We start from the raw sequence: 7473 nt of genomic DNA, 5'->3' as shown, positions 1-7473 counted from the left end.
CCCTACAATGTGGAAAACACTCTCTCTCTTATATTGGTACCACAGCTGTTGATGATTTGCAAGACTGTATGTCTGCAGTTAAGGTAGCTGGAGACCAGTGGGGGATAGTGCAATGGCTAGAAAAGCCAATTTTTAATGTTCTAACACCACCGTCATCTTCTTTGGATTGGCTTTTTTTGCATAGCATAATACCCTGGATATTTGGCCAAGTTAATGGTCTGCATTAGTAGTTTGTCCTACATGTGTTTTCTTTAAATATTTATTATTTTTAATCCACTGTTGCATGTTTTCTTCTCCCCACAACCTACCACACAATGCACCCCTTGTTCCAGATTGTTTTCATACATATAATGAATGATCATTTGTTCTTTTCAGATAGTTCTTCCCTTCATTTGTTCTAATGCAGTTTTTATTATCTCTCCACTCTTTTCCCATTCTCTCCCCAACTCCCCCCATGTCTGTCCTATTTTATGACAGTAGTGTTTTAGAGAATTTGTTCTTATGTGACTATTTCACTTAGCCTTGTCTTTTCCAGGCTTCCCCATATTGTGTAATGTTTTATGAGTTCATTGTTTTCTCATGCAGCGTAATATCCTATTATGTGAATGTACCATAGTTTTCCTATCCATTCCTTTGCTAATAGGCACATGGGTTGCTTCCATCTCTTTGCTATTGTGAATAATGCAGCAATAAACATGGGTGTGCATACATCTCTTTTGAATCATGGCTCTGGTATTTTAAGGTATATTCCCAATAGTGGAGTTGCTGGGTCAAATGGTATTTCTGTTCACAACTTTCTGAGAAAGCGCCAGACCACCTTCCATACTGGCTGTACCATTTTACATTCCCATCTGCAGTGAATAAGAGTTCCCATCTCTCCACAACTTCGCCAGCATTTGTTGTTTTCTGCACTGTTGAACTTTGCTATTGTTGTTGATGCACCTAGTTATTGATCGCTTGCTTATGCAAAACTTATACTTGGACCAGGAGGCAGTCGTCAGAATAGAGCAAGGATGAACACTGCATGGTTCAAAATCGGGAAGGGTGTGCATCAAGGATATGTCCTATCTCCATGTATTTTCAATCTATATGTGGAACAGATTATCTGGGAGGTTGGACTCTGTGAGAAGAAGTGTGGCATCAGGAGTGGAGGTAGATTAATCAACAATCTGCATTATGCAGATGACACAACCCTGCTTGCTGAAACTGAGGAGGACCTGAAGTGCTTGCTGCAGAGGGGCAAGGACTGAAGCCTTCAATATGGATTGATGCTCAACATCAAGAAAACAAAGATTCTCACCACTTGGCCAATTGGTAGCATCATGATGGATGATGAACAGATTGAGACTGTTGACAGCTTCAGTTTGCTTGGCTCCACAGTCAACACTCTTGGTACCACCAGCAGCCAGGAACTTAAAACACTAATTGCATTGGGAAAGTCTGCTGTCAGAGACCTCTCCAAGGTACTGAGTAGCAACGTTATAAGTCTGGAGACTAACGTGAGCCTGATACAGGCCATGGTATTTGCCAATACTTGCTATGCATCACAGAGCTGGACAGTGACTAGGGATGATAGAGAGTCTTTGAGTTTTGGTGCTGGAGAAGAGTATTGAATATACCATGGACTGCTAGGAGAACAAACAAGTTCATCCTGGAGAGGGTGAAGACAGGCTGCTCCTTGGTGGCAAGGATTCTGAATCTCCACCTGACATACTTTGGACATGTTGGAAGGAGGGAACAGTCCTTGGAGAGGGATGTCATGTTTGAGAGGGTGGAGGGACAGCGCAGGAGAGGAAGACCCTCGATGAGATGGATTGATTCCATCACTGGGGTAAATGGCGATAGAAGTGTCAGAGGCAATAAGATTGGCAAGGGAGAGAGCAGGGTTTAAAGCTGTTGTACATACGGTCGCTAACTCGATGGCACATAACAACAACAGTGGTCAATGCCTCAAACCTATTCTTGAGATTTTTTTTAAATATTTTTATTGTATTATTTTTAAGTGTACCGTCAAATCAGATCTGACTGGTACAGGAGGAGATTGCCCCCTCCTTCTCCAGCAGAGCATCTGGTGGACTTGAACCGCGTACCTCTGGGATTGCAGTGCAGTGTCTTGCCACTAGGCCACCAGAGCTCCCTGAGATGGTTTTAAAATTCAAGTGGTATAGACTCAAGGTAGTATTTTCATTCTTATGGACTTTTATTAAAAGTTTTGTTCCACATCAATTTGAATTTGGTCTGTTCTACAATCAGCCCCTGGTCTTTTTTGATTGCTGGTAGTGAGGCTCTCCAGTGACGTTTTTCTCCATAAATGTGTCCTATCTTATTTCTGTGTAGTACTTCAGATGAGATCCTTTTGTATAGCTGCAGTTAGTATTTTTTTAAAGTACTTACAATGAATAAATCATTGATTGTACAAAATTCATTCAATCTCCAATCCTATTTCTGTTTCCAAATGCCTTATTTCTAATTACTAGTCTTTATTCTTTGTTTCTAACTTTTGATTCCAGTCACCTTTTTTTCTTCTTTCACTAAACTGATAGCTTTATTTAAGATAGGGAGAGCCAGCCAGCCAGCCCTCCTCTCGAAGTCTTGGTGGTGTCACCTACAGGTTTGGACATCAATGGCCTAGCCATGCAGGGTGGGAGCCAGGTGACATACTGTAATCAGAAGCCGGCCACTAATTTTTATTGATCAATCTTTATTGCATGTTTGATAAATTTCAAATTGCAAAAGTTGTAAAAACTCTAAATTTCTTTATCTTTGGCTTTAGTTGTTGGTGCTTATATTTGAATAATAATTGTATTAACAGGTCTTCCTTCTATACAAATGGATCTTGTTGTTGTTATGTGCCGTCGAGTCGTTTGCGACTCATAGTGACCCTATGTACAACAGCCCTAAACCCTACTCTATCATGTACCAATCACACTGCCTCTGACACACACATCCCGATTACCCCAGTCACTGAATCAATCCATCTCATAGAGGGTCTTCCCCTCCTGCACCGTCCCTCCACCCTCCTAAGCATGACATCCCTCCCAAGGACCTGTGCCTCCTTGCAACATGCCCAAAGTATGTCAGACGAAGCCCCAGAATCCTTGCCTCCAAGGAGTTGCTTGGTCTAATCCTCTCCGGATGAATCTGTTTGTTTTCTTGGCAGTCCATGGTACATTCAGTACTCTTCTCCAGCACCACAGCTCAAAGGCATCAATTCTCTTCTGTCCTCCCTAGGCATTGTCCAACTCTCTGATGCATAACAAGTGATTGCAAAGACCATGGCCTGTATCAGGCGCACCTTGGTCTCCAGAGAGACACCGTTGCTCTTGAGTACTTTAGAGAGGTCTCTAACAGCAGACATTCCCATCGTAATACGCTTTTTGATTTCCTGACTGCTGGTGTCAAAAGTGTTGACCGTGGAGCCGAGGAAACTGAAGCTGTGAACAATCTCAATCTCTTCGCCATCCATCCTGATGCTGCCAATTGGTCCAGTGGTGAGAATCTTTGTCTTCTTAACATTGAGCCTCAGTCCATACTGAAGGCTGCAGTCCTTGACCCTCTGCAGCAAGTGCATGAGGTCCTCCTCAGTTTCAGCAAGCAGGCTTATGTCACCTGAATAACGCAGATTGTTAATAGATCTTCCACCAATCCTGATGCCACACTTCTCTTCATAGAGCCCAGCCTCCTGGATAATCTGCTCTGCATACATGTTGAAAAGGTATGGAGATAGGACACATCCCTGGCGTACACCCTTCCCAATATCAAACCATGCAGTTTTCCCCTGCTCTGTTCTGACTACTGCCTCTTGATCCAAGTATAGGTTTCACATTAGCAAGATTAAATGTTCTGGGATTCCCATTCTTCTCAGAGTCAGCCACAGTTTGTTATGATCCACACAGTCAAATGCCTTTGCATAATCAATGAAACAGATAGACATTCTTCTGGTATTCCCTGCTTTCAGCTAAGATCCATCTAACATCAACTACAATATCCCTAGTACCACAACCCCTTCTAAACCCAGCCTGGACTTCCGGCAATTCTCTGCTGATGTGCTGTTCCAGTCGTTTTTGGATAATCTTCAGTAGAATCTTGCTTGCATGTGAAATCAATGATATTGTTCTGTAGTTTCCACACTCAGTTGGGTCACCCTTCTTTGGAATGGGAACAAATATAGATCTCTTCCAGTCAGTTGGCCAGGTGGTTGTTCTCCAGATTTCTTGGCACAACTTGGTGAGCACGTCCAGGGCAGCATCTGTTAGCTGAAATACTTCAATTGGTATACCATCTATTCCTGGGGCCTTATTTTTTGCTATTTCCTTCAAAGCAGCTTGAACTTCTTCCTTCATCACTATAGGCTCTTGCTCATATGTTATTTCATTAAATTCTTCTGTATCTGCCAATTCCATTTGATACAATGACTCAGTATATTCCTTCCATCTTCTTTTAATACTTCCTGGACCATTTAATATTCTGCCTAAAGCATCCTTGATTATAGCAAATCTAGGTGTGAATTTGTTCTTCAGTTCCTTAGTATCCTAGAATTAATCAACACTCAACTATTTCAGAAGGTAGCATACGAACAAGAGCCAATGGTAATTAAGGATTAAGTTCAGGCTGCACTGAATACCTGGACAAAAAATAAAGCCCCAGGAATTAATGGAATATCAGTTGATATGTTTCAACAAACAGATGCAGCTCTGGATATATTCACCAATCAAGCCAAGAACTTTGAAATACAGCTATCTAGCCTACTGACTGGAAGAAATCCAGTCAGTCCAGTCTCCCCATTCCCAAAAAACTAACAGAAATCTAACAGAATGTGGAAATTATCAAACAATATCATTACTATCACATGCAAGTAAAATCTTGCTGAAGATTATAAAAATGGTTGGAACTGCCATCAACAGTGAACCTCCAGAAATACAAGCTGGATTCAGAAAAGGCCATGACACCAGTGGTATCATTGCTAATGTCAAGTAGATCTTGGCTAAAAGTAGAGAATACCAGAAAGATGTCTATTTGTATTTTGTTGACTATGCAAAGACTCTGTGGATCATAACAAACTATGGCTAACATTGAAACTAATGGGAATACCAGAACACTTATTTATGCTCACCTGAAACACATGGACCAAGAAACTGTTGTTCAAATAGAACTGAGGTTTAAAATCAGCAAAGGTGTGAGTTATATCCTTTCCCCACACTTATTCAATATGGATGCTGAGCAAATCAATTGAGAAGCTGGGCTATATTAAGAATGTGATGGGAGCTCTGGTGGCCTAGTGGCAAGGAGCTGCAACTACAGTCTCAGAGGCGCATGGTTCAAATCCACCAGATGCTCTGCTGGGGAAGGAGGGACAATCTCCTCTTGTACCAGTCAGATCTGATTTGACGGTACACTCACACAAAAATAATAAAGTTAAAAAAAAATTAAAAAAAAAAAGAATGTGATGAGCTTTGGTGGCCTAGTGGGAAGAAGCTGCACTGCAATCCCAGAGGTGTACAGTTCGAATCCACTAGAGTCTCTGCTGGAGATGGAGGGACAATCTCTTCCTGTACCAGTCAGATCTGATTTGACGGTACACACACACACACAAATAATTAAAAAATTAAAAAAAAGAAGAACATGACATCAAGATTGAAGGAATTTATCAACAACTTGTGTTATGCAGATGATACAATCTTGTCTGCAAAAAAGGACATGAAGAATTTACTGAAGACTCCATCCTTCAGTATGGATTATGTTTCAAAATCAAGAAAACAAAATTTCTCACCACTTGACCAATAAGCAACATCATAATAGATGGAGAAATGATTGATGTTATCAATTATTTCATTTTACTTAGATTCACAATCAACATCCATGGTAGCAATAAGATATCAGAAGATGTGTTGCATTCATAGAATTTTCTGTTAAGGATCTCTCCAAAGTGCTAAAGAGCAAGGATGATAGTTTAAAGACTAAGGTACACCTGATGGATGCCATGATATTTTCAATTGCTTCTTATACATCTTCAGGGAGCAGTGGTGGCTTAGTGGTAAAAAACTGCACTGCAATCTTGAAGACAAACGTTTCTAATCCACTCGCTGTTCCATGGGAACCGATGGGCTATCTCCTCCCACGCGACTAACAGCCTCTGAAAATCTATTGGAGGGTCAGCTATGTGTTGATTCCAATTCTATGGTACTCAACAACAACAACATACATCTTCAGATCACATAATGGATAAGGATGGCCGAAGAAGAATAGATATATTTGAATTGTGTTGTTGGAAGAGTGCTGAATAACCCATGGATTGTAAAAAAGACAAAAAAGTCTGTTTTGGAGGAATTGTAACCAGAGTGTTCCTTTGAGGTAAAGATCATGAAACTTTGTCTCACAAAGTGCCAGATAAAGAGAGTAAGACCCTCAACAAGACAGATTAACACAATGATCGTAAAATGGGTTTGCGCATAACAAAGATGATGAGGATGGCGCAGGATAGGGCAAGGTTTTTATCTGTTGTTCACAGGGTTCCACCTAACAGACAACATGAGCTGGTTTTCCAAAGCCACTTCTTGAATATTTAGTGCACTAGTGATGTAGACTCTAGTGTTACACTGCTAACCAAAAATGCCCTGCTGGTTCTGTAATTTGAATCTACCAGTGGTTCCCAGGAAGAAAATTGGGAAGGTTTGAGAGCTGACGTGGAGACGACATGGGGCCATCACTGGCACCGGCGTGCTGGGCGGTGGCGCTGCTCCCGAGTGCTCAGGCTTGGTGTCTCCACCTCCTCCCGTATGTAAATCTCATCGCAGCGGGATAAATAAAGAAGGAAGCGAGGAAGAAGGAAATCATTGATTGCAAATGTCTTAATAATGAGCAAATGTGGAAAGAAAAAAATATATTAAGGCAAATCTAAGGCAAATGACCATGGGAACATTTGAATCCCAGCAGGATGGAAGTATAACAGATTTTGTGGCAGAGAGCAAAACTGCTCATATGCAGACACAGAATAGACAAAATTCAATCCCTACTTTAGCTCAGCTGCCCGGATTTTACCATTGAGATGGGATGGACATATCCTAGATCTTCCAACGCCTTTCTTCTACTTCATTGAAGCTTTGGCTCAGACATGCCCTCCTCCAAGAAATTTTCCACTGGTTTCTGTAGCTGGATCAGGAACCAGAAGAGGCACCCCAGCTGTAACTCTAGTGCAGTTACCTTCAGGCCAAACTGTACATGTCCAGGGAGTAATTCAGATACCACCGTCATTGGTTATTCAGTCACCACAGATACAAACTGTGCAGGTAACAATTGCAGAGACAGATGAGTCTGCAGGATCAGAAGGTGTAATTGATTCTCATAAGCATAGAGAAATCATTTCACAAAGACCCTCTTACAGAAAAATACTGAATGGCAGCGCGAGGGCGACGCAGCGCGAGGGCGACGCAGCGCGAGGGCGACGCAGCGCGAGGGCGACGCAGCGCGAGGGCG

Source organism: Elephantulus edwardii, unplaced genomic scaffold, assembly GCF_000299155.1.
Source record: "Elephantulus edwardii isolate Elephantulus edwardi_28Jun2011 unplaced genomic scaffold, EleEdw1.0 scaffold00209, whole genome shotgun sequence".
Taxonomy (NCBI): Eukaryota; Metazoa; Chordata; class Mammalia; order Macroscelidea; family Macroscelididae; genus Elephantulus; species Elephantulus edwardii.
This window is presented reverse-complemented; position numbering follows the sequence as displayed.